Genomic DNA, 16,243 nt, shown 5'->3' on the forward strand with positions numbered 1-16,243 from the left:
ATAATTTTCACAATTTAGCGAGGTGTTTTTTTAAAAAAAATATTTTTATTTGTTTGTTTGGTTGGTTTGAGGTTTTTTTGAGTGTTTCTGTAATGTTCTGACCCTCCTCCTATTTTTTATCATTTCTACCAGAAGTTCAATAATAAATTCAGTTATTTGGGTATAATTGCTCTGGTACACAGCTGCAATTTCTGAAATTAAGCAGTAGGATCAGCAGAGTGTCTGCTATGTTCACTTCTTCAAAAGTGAAGCATTCTGCTTCTGAAAAATATCTTCAGATATTGTTGGCAGGTGAATGTGATTCCTGTGAAAAACACTGTGTTGAGCAGGGAAGGGATTTGGGGTAGGACATTATACCTTGTACCTCACTGTTAAGTGGGTTAATGCATTTGTTTTCTTACCAAGTTGCTCAATTTCTTGCTATTTGATTTGGTCCCATGTGTCATTTTTGTCATCAAATTGCTTTTCAAACTACGTGAAGGATTTTTTTTTTGTTTGTTTGTTTGTTTTTTACTGGAGTAGGGTACTGTCCCACTCAGGAAAAGCTGGATTCAGATCTGATTACCCAGTGTGGGCATTGCAGACAGTTTCTGTGCCAGTCAGTTGAACTGTATCATGGCTCTGGCTCTGTAGATGTAGATAACTCAGATAATCTCTGCTAAATTGTTGAGAGGTATCTGGGGTCTGCTTTTCCCCTGGCCAACCAGTGCATGGTTCAGCAATTACCACAAAGTGGGAACCGTTCCCGGTCAGTAGTTGGACACAGCCATCCTTTTTTCAGGGTGTACAAGACTGGTGTAGCGATGGCTGAGCTGTTGACACAGGTCCAGAAAATGGGACCTGCAGTCACGAAGTAGCCATCAGCAGGATTTAGGTGTCTCTCCAGTCTTTGGTGGTGTGGAAGTGCAGACTTTCAGACTTGCTCTCCTGCATTTAAATGACTAAATTTCTCCTTGAGTCCTCATTAAGAAGTCAGCCTTGTGTTGAGCATTTCACGCACCAATTAAGACCTACTCACTGTCTGATTTAATTTACAACAATTAAAAGCTTTTTGAATGAGAGAGAGAAAATAATTGAGCATCAAATATGTATCCTGTATGTGTGGATATCTGCACAGACATTACTAATTTTGTAAAAATATTAAGTATAATGGAATTGGAAAAATGAATTAAAAATTGTTCTCTCTGGGTTGGTGACTGAATGCAGGTAAAGGATTCTGAGATACTGATCTCTGTAAAACCATTTAAAATATTTAATTTGTGAAAATTTAGTTGTTGAAGAGAATGTTGAGCACAAAATGAAGCACTTTGTACCTGAATTTTATAAGCCTCTGCTTAGTGCGTAGGAAATAATATGTTCTTATTTCTTAGATATGGACTGACAATTATGAGAGGGTAACCTGACCATATTTTGGATAAATTCTCTTTCTCACTTGTTTGATTTTTCAGAGCATCTTTTTTCATAATCACTGCAGATATTTGAGAGTTTCTACCCACTTCATTACAAGTCTATTTTCACTCTACCCAAGTTAACTCTAAGTGGATTCCATTATAAATAACTACTTCTACCTGAAGTGCTATGCATATATTTTTCATGTTGCAAGCTGTAATCTCTTTTCTAAATGATGGTCACAAATGCCTGTGAGGCTGGGTTCCTAACATTTTGATTTTGTAAGTATCTGTTTTTCTTCTGAGATCTAAAAGGAAATTATAAACAGTTAAGGGTACAAGTGATGTTTAAGCTTCCATGTGGCACTTGTATATATAATACATGTATCTCAAGTGTTCCGGGTGGTACGGGACCAAGAGAGTGGGAAAATGTTTTAGCCTATGAATGCAAATTGTGTTTGATATACTCAGAAAAAAAAGCTGGTCCTAAAAAAACTAAAGGAGACATTTAGTGAAAACCTGCTCATGTATTTTGCAATTTCAACTTGGGGTGTTGTGCCAGCAAATGATGAATAGTTGAAGTGTATTCCCACAGTGGAATATTTAGGAAGTTGGTAGATTCCCATAGAGTTTGGACTTGCAATTTGTTTGCCTTGCAAAGCTGGAGGACTCCACTAAACAGTGGGACAGTGTGCCAGTCCTAAACCCACCTCACTGTGGCATCGTTCAGGCATGCAGATTTGCTCCTTTTATTTTCAGCTGGAGTCAACTGGAACAATCCATTTGGGGTGCTAATCCTTTTCCACAGCATCACCTGACTATTTCAGCCTCCCATGGAAAAGGCCACAGTCATGCATGCATTATGTTGTCAAAATGAAAAATGATAAGTGAAGGTCATTAGTGGTCAGCTGCCAGGGAAAAGACAGTCCATCCTTTAGCAAAGTTAATTTGGTACCTACACAACTATGCAAAATGAGCTGTCATAGGTGGGTTCTCCTAGGGATGCCTCATCAGTCTATTTATTGGTTGCCCTGGGAGTGTGGGGGAACCTGAGGTGCACATGGGAGGTCCTTGCAGGTCTAGTTCTTCATGTTAAAATTGTTCATGCATTTATAGACCTTTATTCTTGTTTTCTTGTATATTTTTTCCATTTTTGTGTTTGAATCTGGGAATGTCCGGTGTTGCCATCTTCCTTTGCTTCTTCTGTGTGGCTGCACAGTTTTTTTTTTCCAACTGTATTCCATAGAATCATGGAGTACCAGGTTGGAAGGGACCTGAGGGATCATCTTGTCCGACCCTTCTTGGCAAAACTGCTGTCAGGACAAGATGGCCAGCATCCTGTCCAACTGAATCTTTAAAGTGTCCAAAACTGGGGAATCCACCTCTTCTCTGGTGGAGGTAGTGGTCAATGGCTCGATGTCCAGATGGAAAACGGTGACAAGTGGTGTCCCTCAGGGGTCTGTACTGGGACCAGTGTTTAATATCTTCATTAACAATATTGACGGTGGCATTGAGAGCACCCTCAGCAAGTTTGCTGATAGCACCAAACTGGGTGGTATGGTTGATATGCCAGAAGGTTGGAATGTCATCCAGAGGGACCTGGACAAGCTCAAGAAGTGGGCCCAGGTGAACCTCATGAGGTTCAACAAGGCCAAGTGCAAGGTGCTACACCTGCGTCAGGGCAACCAGAGATATGAATATAGGCTGGGGGAAGACATGCTAGAGCAGCCCTGTGGAAAAAGGCCTGTGGGTTCTAGTGGATCAAAAGCTGGACATGAGCCACCAATGTGCAACTGCAGCCCAGATGGACAACTGCATTAAGAGAAGTGTGGCCAACAGATTGAGAGAGGTGATTATGCCCCTCTGCTCTCCCGAGGTGATACCTCACCTGGAGTACTGCATCCAGCTCTGGAGCCCCCAACACAGGAAAGACCTGTTGGAGCGTGTCCAGAGGAGGGCAACAAAAATGATCAGATGGCTGGAGCACCTCTTTTATGAAGACAGGCTCTGGGAGTTGAGGTTTTCAGCCTGAAGAAGAGAAGACTCTGGGGGGACTTAACAGCTACCTTCCAATACCTGAAAGGGGCCTGTAGGAAGGCTGGGGAAGACCTGTTCACAAGGTCATGTAACGATAGGACAAGGGTAATGGTTTTAAGTTAGAGAAGGATAATTTTAGGTTGGACATTAGGAAAAAGTTCTTTAATAAGAGAGTAGTGGATCACTGGAACAGGTTTCCTGGAGAGGTGCTGGGAGCCCCATTCCTGTAGACATTCAAGGTCAGGCTTTGATGGGACTCTGAACAATTTGTTCTAGTGTGAAAAGTCCCTGCTTATTATAGGGGGATTGGACTAGATGACCTTTAGAGGTCCCTCCCAACCCAAGATGTTCTGTGATTCTATGATATTACTCCAATGGCCAATTGTTTTCATTGTGAAAAATTTTCCTCTTGCATCCAATCAAAATTTCCCCAAGGGCAACTTGTACCTTCAATCGTGCCTCGTCTTTTCCATTTGACTCCTAAAAAGGGAGTCTCCATCTTCTTTGTAGCCACCCTTCAAGTACTGGACCATGGTGAAGAGGTCTGCCTTGAGCCTTCTTTTCTCAAGGCTGAACAAACCCAATTGTCTCTGCCTTTCCTTTTATAGCAGGCTTCCCAGTCCTCTGATAAACCTCACAGCCCATCTCTGGATCCTCTCCAGTCTGTCCACATCTTTTTTTGTACAGCAGAGGCCAAACCAGAAAACAGTATTTCAGAGGTAGCTTGACAAGCACTGAGTAGAGCAGGATGATGACTTCTTTATCTCTGCTGGTGATGCCCTTGTTGATGCAGCCCAGTGTCCTGTTGGCTTTCTTTTCCACTGCAGTGCACTGTTCACTCTTATTGACCTTGTTGTCCACCAGCACCTCCAGGTCCCTTTCCACAGGGTTGCTCTCCAGCCAGGTGGATCCCAGTCTGAACTGCTCTCCTGGGTTATGTGTTCCCGGGTGCAAGACCTACACTTGTCCTTCTTGAACTTCATAATGTTCTTGTTAGTCCACTCTTCCAGCCTATCCAGGTCTTCCTGCAGGGTGGCTCTCCCTTCTGAAGTGTCTACTTCCCCACTGAATTTGGTTCTGTCAACAATCTTCTCTCAGTATTCATTCTCCTTTTATTTGGGTCTCTATGTCTTAGCTGCATTCACTCACTTATGGATTCTTAGCACTTTACCAATGTTTGGCTATTTAATAATAAATGAAAACCAAAAAAGTGGAGAGTCGTTAGGCAATTCACTGTCATAATCTCTCTGTAAGAACAGCCCAGGTAAAAGTAGCCTTTTTCAGTCACATAATGTACTTTCACCCTTTAATAATAAATCAGCAAGCATCTGGCACCAAAATGATACTCCTTAGAAACCTATGGCTTGTTCTTAGAGCAGAGGAACTGGCTTCACTTTTCTCTAATGAGAATGCCCAGAAATGGTAACAGGAGTGTGATAGCAGAAAGGCTAATAGAGTTACATGTCTATTCTTTAGAATAAAATGTTTTTGGGAATATTGTGTGCATGCTGGTTTTGAGCAATATTGGGTGGCTTCTGTATTAGATTCCAAGTATAACAGCTTAAATGAATGAGTTACTTCTTCTATTCCTAAGTTTTCCACTTGTGAGGAGGGAGATCATGCTCATCTGAGAGGTATCCTAGGACAAGTATCCAGGTCTACTACTTTTGTGAGACACAGAATAAGAAGACAACAGGAGACTTTTGCAGGGAGAATTTTAAATGAGCGAATAGCAGGATTGTCAAGGTGAAATATATAAAAGATGGAAAAAAAATTGAATTGAGTGACGACAAAGATGCAGATAATTATTTTTTTTCTGAATTCATAAAAGAAAGATCAAAGTGATATGTAAGGTACTGCAAAATAATATATATGTGGATTTTTCTGTGAGTATGGCAATGTAGATAGTGTTGAAGAACAGGGCTACATGTTGTTCTGTAATGGTAAACCTGTGAACAATGAAGATGGTCAAATTTGGCCTAGGGATGGCTAGGAGAATATTTGGAGGGAAAGATGATAAATTCAACTCTGTATTTTGTGCACTGGAAGAGAGTAACATCAAAGAAATATCAGGAGAATAGCTGGAGTTAAGAAAATGTTCAAGAGAAAAATGTGAAGAGTCAAAAAGTACTTTATAGAGTAACCAGTATAGTGCCTGATGTCATGAGTGTGGCTCAAGTTATCTGAGATTTGAGTATTGGACTATTGCAGCCTCCCATGGGAGAGGCCACAGACTTAGTGCGAGGAAAGAGGAAAGGACTGACACCAGAACTGTGAGAGACCCAGATGACAATAAGCAGAAGAGCAGATTGGAGAAGCTAATGTTTACCTGTGTGAAAAACAGGTAAAGAAGGTGAAAAGAAGTCCTGAAACACCAGGTGTGGAGTAAATTTTGCATTTTCTTCCTTTCTGGAGGATACTGGAATAAGTAGGACACCGGATTCATCTGTGCTGGAAACTTATTTATGGGAATGGGGAGAAATTGGTTGCAATGAGAGATTTTGACAGATCAAGTTAGAGGAGGATGCATCTTGGAAGGTGTCACTGGTGGTATCACACAATGATGTAAGGAATTTCTGTGTAGTAGAGCAGAGCTGTAATTACAAAGTATTTGAGAGAGGGAGTTGGGAAAGCTACAGTAAACTACACATTTTTAAAAAAATGCTTTAAGACCAGCATTTCTGCAAGTGAGATCCACTGTATTTTGAACATTGTATATTGAGAGTTGAAGTAAGGCACTTCATTCTATGAGAAAGGCTCTTTTTAAGAAAGTGAGCTGCTGGGGAATCTGTTTGTTCTTCCTGCCTTAACTTTCAGTAAGAGTAATGAAAGAATGGTTACAATTGTTAATCTCTGTTGAATTAGATATTATTATTTTTTTTGTTCAATATAGCTGAAATACTCTGTTGTTGTCAATACGTACAGTTTTTTTTTAAAAAAACTAATTAAAATATGAGTTTCTAACAGTGACTGCTGAAGTAATATAGCCTTTCAGAAGTTATTCTACTGACAGTAATTTCTATGAGATCTTTTTGTTCCCATATTGATGACTGATGGTCCTTTAGTAAAGGCAAACTGACATATTAGAGGTTTCTGTCTGGTGCACAAAGAAAAGAAATAGAAAAATTATACATAGGTGTATTTTTTCCCAAGCTGGCCTGTCATAATGATTGTAGATGCTAATTGAAATGATAGAATGTGCAATATTTTGAGGCAAAAATGTGATTTTAAGGTCAATGATGTTTCTTCTGGAGTTGGGAGCCTATTGGGAAAAATTTGGATAGATCTGTTACAGACATTGGAAACAAGACAAGGGGGACCTTGGGAGGTTGTGTAATTTATCCACCTGTCTGAAGGTCAGATAGTTAACCTGTTTCTTAAAAAAATCAGTAGCTAAGATTACACAATCTATAGCAGAATGTAGCATTTTTGTTAGAAATTTTTTTTTAAGGCTTAAGCTAGATCTTTATTGTTTTGGTTTAGCTTGTTTGATTTATTACCCTGTTCATGGTAGTTATATACAATAATTTCTATTTTCCCTTTTAGTACTATATTTTAGGGATTTGAAGGCTGCTGGCAATTTTCTTCTTGATTAAATAGCCGTAGTGTGGGATTTAGTGCTGGTTTCAGACCTCAAATTTAGATGTCTGCATACAGTTTTCTCGGTGCACTCTGGGTTATATTCCATGGAGGTATAGCCCTGGAGTAAAGCCTAGAGAGCTTGGTTTGTAGGCTAAACAAATGGGTGGGGAGAGCAAGGGAAAAAATATTTGTTGGTAAATTTACTGGGAAGAAAGATCAGTTCAGCAACTGAATACTTGGTGTATCACAGCCATGTCTCCGATGTGAAAATGGAACAAGACAGACATAAATTAAATGATTTACAGCTTGCCAAACAGTCCCATCCTGCCATTGTGTCAGGCAATAGTCAGCACTCCAAAGACTTTTCGAAAATGTGGATCTTGAAGTATCACTTTTAAAATCCTGGGCTTTCTTAGTGTGAGAAATGAAGCATGTTCCTGTGTGAGATTGAGAAAGAATATTTAGCTTTCTTTTTTAGTGAACTTTATCCCTGACTCAAACCTTTTTTGAAGATTGTATCTCTAAGTCCTAAATAACAGCTTAGCTCCAAAACATCTGGGACTTTGTATTGAATCTCTTAACAAAAGCCCAGTATTATCCACAAACTTATAAAATTATACACTTAGGGAAGGTTTTTTCCCCTGCATAATTTATTTTGCTCATTAATGTAATGCATATATTTTAAAAAGCTGGCATTTTGCCTTGACAAATAGCTTGAAGATAAAATAATGTTTATTCCTATAATTCTCCTCATATGAATTCTTGTAATTTAGAATTTCTTGAATGCAGTTCCAGGTATAATTTGCTGTCCTGAAAATCTTGTAACGTATCAAAGATTTTTCCATCAAAGTTTACTGTTAATGCTAAGCCATTTCTCCTGTGAATGCCAGAACAAGAACTTGTGCTTTTGAATTAATGGATGACATCATTGGCATCTACGGATGTGTGGAGATTGCTTAAGATTTTTTGTCTATTAGCTGGGATCAGATTTACTATTTTCAGCTGATTTTTAAATATAGGTGGAATTGGTAAGAAATGGTGTTTTTTAAGCTGGAGTTTAGAAAGTTAAAATGTGCAGAACTTTCAAATGTGATCTTAATTAAAAAAATATATGTCTCTTGCTCCTAGCATCTTCTCATGAGTCCCAGGAGGAGAGAAGGAAAACATTCTTTTCAGGAGTATTTGGTGCTTATTAAAATTACACATACGCCCGCCTTCAAAGGAGTCTTGATTTACTGCAGGTTGTTCATGTGTCGCATGCGGACATTTTTATAGAACAGATTTCTTATCACTGTGAACAGTGAATGGCTTCCAGTGTTCCACGATCAGTGAGCAAAAATGTTATATCCATTGTAAAAGGTAGGAAACCATGAAATCTATAAGCCGATTTGGCAGAAGAACTGGCTGTTGGTGCCAAGATTTGGTTACTGACCCACAGTTTCCTGTTTTTAAATATATTAATTGATTCGCGAAGAGCATCTTTTGGAAAACAAGAACTCAGACAGACTGGCACAGGCTGGAGCTCCGCCAAGACTGCTCGGGAAGGTTGCCATGCTGGGAGCGAGCGAGCGAGCGAGAGAGCGAGCGAGAGAGCTGAGGAAAGAAAAAAAGGCAAGACTTGGCACGGCTCAGTCAAATCAGCTTCTTTTGTCTGCTTTCTCGGCTTGAGCTTCAGGAAAGAAAACCGTCCTGGGGTACAGAAAAACTCAGAACTTTTTGGTTTTCAAACTTAGATAGCTTTTTAAGTCTCTTGGGCTGTTTGAAAGTGGTAGTACATCAAATGACATTCAGTTACCAGTGATAAGAGAAATAAAAGACTTCTTTAATGAAGCCTCCACAATGTCAGTTTATACATATGGGAAATACGATATTTGATTTTTTGTGTGTGTCTGATTAAACTGTGAGGGAGCCGAGAAACTTGGAAGATTACAGAGGGAATACCTAAATAAAAGGCAGAATTTTCTTTTTTTTGCAACAACAAAAAAAGTTTTCATCAGCGTGAACATGCTTTAAAACCAAATCTGACCTCCTTCGGAATATGTTCAGAATGGGAATTTCGGCGTTTCTCTCAGATATGCTACAGATACGAACTTTTAATGGAACCTCCTTAAAGATTTCGTCTGACCCAGCAATGAAATAAGAGTAGAGCGAAAGTTGTGACATCTTAATATAAAAGTAAGTATGTTCTTAAAGCAACAATATTTATTTTTTGCTGCTTCATGCTGTCCTGGCTCCATCTTCCAGCTATTAGTGACAACACTGAAGACCAGCAGGGCAAACCGAAGACACCCAGACTGTGCCTGAAGGGCAAAAAAAGAAATGAGAGCATGGATATTTTCCTACTGCTCTAAGACACCTCTCCCAGAAAGCATCTTACTAGAAAGCATATGACATTGCTGAATTTTCGACTTACAGAGGAAATAAGAGAAGGAAAAATATTGACTTCTGCCAAGTGAGGAATGTTTGCAGATGACAAAGCTGGATTTGAACTGGTGACACTGGATATAGAAACTTCAGTTTGTAGTTACAGTACCTGTTCGCTGTAAATTGTGAAAAAATCTGCTCTTTTCTCATACATGGATTAAAAAAAATCTGTGACGACTGAAGCGTGGATGTTTAATGATTTCAATAAAATTAAGGACCTAAACCCCATTGTTTGTTTTCTCCAAGGGTGCCTGGATTTTCAGTGAGACAGGTACCTTATTTCTGATTTCATAGGAACAAATACTAGCATACTGCCTGTTAGGCCTGGATGTGGTTGGATTATACTACTTCTGCTGTGACAATCAGCATTATTATGTGAGAGAGTAACTGTAAAGCATAGATTTTTATGGATCGTCTTCACTTATAGTAAGTATGATACTATCCTTAAAGACTAAATTGTTCAGCATGTAAGATGTGTAATTTCTGGCATGCTGCTGAAGTGCATTTCCCTAATTCTTATATGCTGAAGGAAAGTGAGAAAGAACATTAATGAAAAGCATTTTAACAGCAATGTGTTTGTATTTTAACTGTACGTCATGGCATTTGGATTATTGGACTATGACAAAAAACTAGTCTTTTTGATAATGTGAAAGAACTTGAGTTAATATTACATTAGATTAGTTTCATAGCAAGATATGTCAGATATTTACTACTACATCAGTGAACCTTTTGAAAGATACTATAGTTAAATAGTGGCTAAGATGCTGTTGTGATTACCATTTGTTGTACTGACACCTTTTAATATAGTTAGTGATTTTTGAAGAAAGTGTCTCCATCAGACGATATTATAAAAATAGCAACCCTATCTTTCTAAGTAGTAAAATATATATGTGTATATATATATTCAACATCTAGGTGTTAAAATAGGAATCCTGAAATAGATTGCAAAGTGGTACTTGGTGGGAAGGAAACGTTTGAAGGAGTCAGTTTTGCTTTCTGTGTGATTAGCCAGAATATTGTTCATTCCTGCACAGGCATTAACATGTGATCTGATCGGAGAAACTGAGAGATGTGATGAGTGTATGTTTGCAATCACAACAGTGTAGTAAGTTTGTCTATCTGTATGCATATTCTGAAATGAGCTTTCTGTGTTTCTTAGAAATAGTGTGTAGTCTCAAGGCATATGCTGTTTTCTTCAATCACGAAATTTCAAAACACATTTTTAATGGGTGTCCCTATTGAAAGTCTTAAAACAATAGAAAACATTTATTGTGGTGCCTCTAAGTGAAAACAAGCTCTGAATATGAAAATAACCATATTTCTCTCCTTAGTACTTCTATAATTTCATAAATGATTTCGCAGATTTTAAACATAATCAACATGTGGGTCCTTGCAATGCATTTACCAATATAAATATTTGAAGATATATTGTTACTGAAGTTATTTTGAAAGCAGTTACTACAATTTTGAAAATATTATGTATCTTTGAAATTTCTAGTCAGTTCATTTTGGTTTCCTAAATGAGACAGACACAGCCGATATCTTTTGGCCTACATAATAAAGAAAGTATTCTTTCGTTCTGCTAAACAGTTTGCTTTTAAAACTTCCTTTAACTGCTTAGTTTTGGAGAACACCCCAACTTGGCAAGTTAAAATAAACATTTAAATTGCATGGTTTAAATGGTTGGTTCCAGTCTGTTGATTGGATTGCAAGCAAATGTAAATTTTGAGTGACACGGTTTATCATATTTTTATTTTTTATTTACACTGTATAATAGTTTGGAGTTTTCTGGATACTTTAATCAGATTATAATAATTAATTTATGATCCTTAATTATTGTTTAAGTTTTATAACTTCATAAATGAGCAATTTGTATTTAATTCTTACTGAATCATTCGTATATATTTTGTTTGGGATGGTACAACTCCTTAATGTGGTCATTTCACCACAGGGGTGAGGATTAGCATTTAGGGTTTAACTTGGTTTTTTTTAGTACACTACAGAGGCAAATATTAGTTCAAATAGGAATGTTGCGTTTGATACTGTAATGGGCCTATGTGATCTCACTTGTATGTATTAATAATATATAAAACAAGGTTTACTCTTCTGTTTTTACTGGAATCAAAGTAGATTGAGGTCAAAATAGGGCTGTAATGGCTTAGTTTGTGCTTTTTATGAAGATACATGGAAACCATTTTTAACACAGATTTGTGCAAAGGTAGAATGAGCGCTTACTATGGACCAGTATGTTTATTGGACAAGGAACTGATATGCAGTTCTCAGGGTGACTATGGCTTTTTCCTAAATATGGCTGTAGGTTAATAATATAAATGTGGAAATACAATGTGTGTAGATTTTGCATGTTAATTTTCATGCCGACATCCATGGAAAATGCTGAAGATTCCCTTGGTATTCTACATATGGTAGAACTCCATGTTCTGCCGTTGCTGCAATTTCCATTGCCATTGCAGTATCCTCAGCTTCTATATCCCGTATTTTTTTTAAAACTACATCTATTTTAAGACTCTTTCAGTTTACCAATTAATATTTACTATTTACCATTACTGCAAAACACTTGCTTATTTTGTAGTCCACTACATGACAAAGTGTTTTCCTTCTATATAGCAACTTTTCTGGCACTGGTGTCATGATTTTAATTATTGCCTGTAGCTGTAGCATGTATTCATTCAGATCTCTCTCCAGTACACAGCAAGTTTTGTGAAACTGTAGTGGTATTCCTAATATTTTATCTGTAAGTGCGGCTTTGACCAAGGTGGAAAACTGAGAAACTACAAGAAGAAGGTTGTAGCATTTCCCTTTCTTGCCATCTATGCCTTATCAGAATTTAGCATAAATTATTTCTCCACTTGTTCACGAAAACAGGCACAGACTTTTTTTTCATTTTAGTTAAAATCATTTGTCCAGGTCAATGTGTGCACATGCCAGTTAGATTCTCAACACTGTGGAGTGGCATTGTGGGACTGATTTTAGTGTAATTCTACTCCTTTATTCCAACTGGAGGTATAGTCCACAATCTTGTATCTGTGCAATAGAAATTTTGAGTAAAATCAGTAGTGTTTTGTCCAAGGTAACTGTTAAAGCAGTGTGTGAGTTAAGTAACTTTTGTAATGATTATGGAGGAATAAGCCATAATAGATAGCTCCCACATTGATCCTGTCAATCACTCTCTTTATTGACCATAAATAAAGGTGTAACACAGGGTAGCTATCTTAGACTGAGACACCTGGCATTTAGCTGTCTAAATATGAGGAAGGTAAATCAAATTCTTATTAAGATAATTTACAAACAAGAAGGTTTTAAAGTTACAAAATGGCCATGATTACTTTGACAGGCTTGGACTCCACTAAAATGTATGATTTGCTATATTCGATTTCAAGTTTAAAGAGCTTGTGTTTGTGATAATTACAGACATCCATAGTTTTCCAATTTTTTTCTTATAGTTGCATTGTACCCAGGATACATCTGTTTCTCTGAGTTACTTCAGCAGTTTTTCTGTATTTGGCCAATGCTATGAATTTTAAAATGTCTGTATCTTCCCTGAAGCAAGCAGGCGACCACCCACTTCATGTGGTTGAAGGCTCTAGTCATCTTCACATTGGTTTGGGTATTCTGTGTCCTCTTATTTTCACAAAGATGTCACTTACTGTGGCTAGAAAAATTAACAAAAATTAATTGGCCACTGTTCCTTATCTAAAGTGGAGGTGTTGGGATTGAAATTTGGACCTGATTTGGATGCTATTTTCATTATAAGGGGATGAACTATAGGGCTTGCAAGAATTTCCTGTTAATGTCCCTTCTTTACATTTGTTCAATCACTTATATTTTTGTAAATTTGTCAAGATTAAAAGAGAACAAGGCTATATCTTCCTTTAGCTATCTTTGTTTTTTTGTCCTAGTATAATTAAAATTAACTTTTCCTTTTCTGGGTCGGCTTTGGTTTTAAACACTGTGAAGACAAAGACACTTGAATTGTGTCTACTGTTTTAAACTGTAGAGTGACTTCTGTGTTTGTTACCTCCTAATGTAAATGTAATTCCCTTCTGTATTTTTTCAGTGAAGGTAAAAAGGTAATGCTTGATGAAAATGCTTGTTGACACTTTTTCTGTTTTACATATTCCTAAGAATCTTCAAATGGATTATTTTGACTTTTCCTGTAGTTATTAATGTATAGTTTTCCTAAATCAGTGTGGGCAGATACTCTATGCTCAGTGGTTGTTTGAAAAGTCTACGAATAGCAGCAGGTCTTCAGTGTTTTATATTGATGCTGTTTTCTTTCTTCTCTTGATAGTGAAGACAGGAAAACATTTTTTTAAGGAAATAGGATATATTATCCAGGAACAACTGGGAAGTTTAGGTGCCTAACAGCAGTATATAGAGCCATTTTAGACATCCTAGGCTGACTGAGATACTTTCATGGAGATGGCAGGCATGAGACATGGAATACAGGAGAACTAGGAGAACTGGCATCTTTTGGAGTTACAGCTGAAGCCAGGTGGAGGCATCTGAAAAGCTATTGGACATTTGGAACTTATTTCTATCATTTTACTGATGACTACTAGAGACATACTGTAGAGATCTTTTTCTCTTAAGTATTTGGTCAGATTTTGTAATGCAAAGGACCATGGCCCCTCCAAATAATGTAATCTCCTGAGTAATGATGAGAATTTGTGAGTACAGGACCAGGATTCATCATGACATGTCCTCTTAGTCTTAAATTTTGGCATCTTAGCACCAGTCTTAACGCTTTTGTTCAGGTCTTTTTTCTTTCAGTCTTGAAACTGTCTCGTTTTCTCTGATTGTTGAAATTTCAGTACCAAGATGACAGATTTCATTTATTTTAGTTGCTGTAACTAATTTTGCTATGTCTCTGTTCTTCCTCGTTTTTCAGAGATTCAACACTGAGCATGTCTTTTTTTGAAAAAAGAATTCCTTTCTCAGTAAGGGACTGAGAGAGGGCTCACAGGGTTATCAAGGCATCCTTTTACTGCCTATTCCACACAAAGAGTTATGGCTTGAGTTCAGTCTTGTACTTAAGAAACCTCAAACGGTAGATAAAGGGTGTTTTGAGTTCAGTGTGCTTGCTTTAGGACTACTGCATTCTGGAGCCCTTCTCTGCCATCCTCCAGAGATGTTTGTGGTTCCAGGGCAATTAGTGGTTTAGTAGATGAGAGCACAAAAAGAAAATAGGGCTTGAAATGTACATGTTAGCATGCGTGTTAATTAGGATCGAAGTGACACAGGAAACTGTGGAAATAGTATAGAATAGAATAGCACAATGTTGAAGAAGAGTGATGGACTCTGATTTCCCTGAAGTATTTTGATTTAGCTAAGGCAGTGAAGGCTTCTTAGAACAATGGTTCTTGTTAGGAAGAGGATTTGCTCTCTGGATGTGCTTTCCTCTGAGGGGTTGGAAATGTACTTTGTACCATTTCAACATAAAGTAGATACAAAGAGGTATTTGTCTCTCCAGCTTGGTGAGGTGAATTCTGAAAGACAGTAAGATCTGACTGTACTGCATGACCACATCTCATCAGTGTGACTGCTGATTTGCTTAGGGAAGTCGTCTGGCTGGCACAGATGAATGTCTTGGTGTCATCTTGTCTCCTAAATTCTCATTCCTGTGAACCTCCTCAGCGTAAAAGTCTTGTCTGGAGCTGAAACCACTAAATATTAGCTTTTTAGAAACAGCAAGTATACAGCATTCCTAAGACACTGGCTGCCCTGTGTGCTCTAGTAACTTCCTGGTGTAGCATATTGATAAGAGAGAAATAAGACAACAAGAGAACAGTAATGAAATTGGGATGTCATACTCACCTTATTCCGTGTTTACGGCGAGGTTCCATGGCACACCTGTGGAGACTTTCAAGTCTCTTTTCACAGAAGGACATTGTGGTAAGGATAGTAGTTACAGCAGATTGATGTTTCAGGCACTTCAGGAAGATATTTATAAGATTCACAACTCCAGAGGTAATCAGATCCCAAGGAGAGTGTCTGTCTAGTCTAGTGCTAATAGATTTACTGAATTTGAAAGGAAACTGGAAGGTCTGAAGAAAGGTTTGTTGTGATTTTACTAAGCTTAATGAGAAGACATATAGCTGCCATGCAGCTCCTTAAGGAAGCTATTAGTGAACTCTTGATTTAATATGCAGAAGCTATCTAAGATTACTTTATCCTTCTGTAAGACACAGCAGGCCTGTGTTCAGAGCACTGGAACAGGCTGCCCAGAGAGGTTGTGGAGTCTTCTTCACTGGAGACATTCAAAACCCGCCTGGACGCCTTCCTGTGTGATGTACTCTAGGTGACCCTGCTCTGGCAGGGGGGTTGGACTAGATGATCTTTCGAGGTCCCTTCCAACCCCTAGGATTCTATGATTCTATGAAACAGTTAAAAAATAAATTGATTCTCTGACTTTTTGAAATGTTTCAGAATGGTAGTTCTTCATGAAAAGCAGTGTGGGTGGCATGGAAGTCAGTAGGTTATCTCTGTTCCATACTGAGGATTGTCTCCACATTAGGCTTCAGAACTATGTATTTCTGCTGAGATGTAAGATCTAGAGTAGTGTATATGATGCTTTTCTGGGCAGGTGCAAAAGATGAGGATTCCATACTAGCAAGCTGTTATTGGGGCTATTACGATATTTCAATATGACTTTGATTTAGCCTTCCAGATAAATTAGTATTAAAAGAATGAGTGAAGAGACATACAGAAAACATTGTCTTTGATCTGCTAGGTTGTATCAAATCAGAGTATTTCTTGGACCAGCTTTTTAGGTAATGCACTTAACAGTTCTT

General features: G+C 38.0%; 1 protein-coding gene across 3 annotated transcripts in view; it reads left to right on the top strand.

Moving 5' to 3' along the window:
* MSRA (methionine sulfoxide reductase A) overlaps positions 1-16,243 on the top strand; it is a 285,357-nt gene that overhangs the window by 14,869 nt on the left and 254,245 nt on the right. The window contains exon 1 of one of the 3 annotated variants that reach the window (XM_051614417.1): positions 8,305-9,857. The exons of the other annotated variants lie outside the window; for them this stretch is intronic. The gene's annotated coding sequence lies outside the window, so the exon portion shown is untranslated. Of the gene's footprint in view, positions 1-8,304; positions 9,858-16,243 lie in introns of those variants that run through there. 3 annotated transcript variants of the gene reach the window in all.

This window comes from Apus apus, chromosome 3, assembly GCF_020740795.1.
Source record: "Apus apus isolate bApuApu2 chromosome 3, bApuApu2.pri.cur, whole genome shotgun sequence".
NCBI lineage: Eukaryota > Metazoa > Chordata > Aves > Apodiformes > Apodidae > Apus > Apus apus.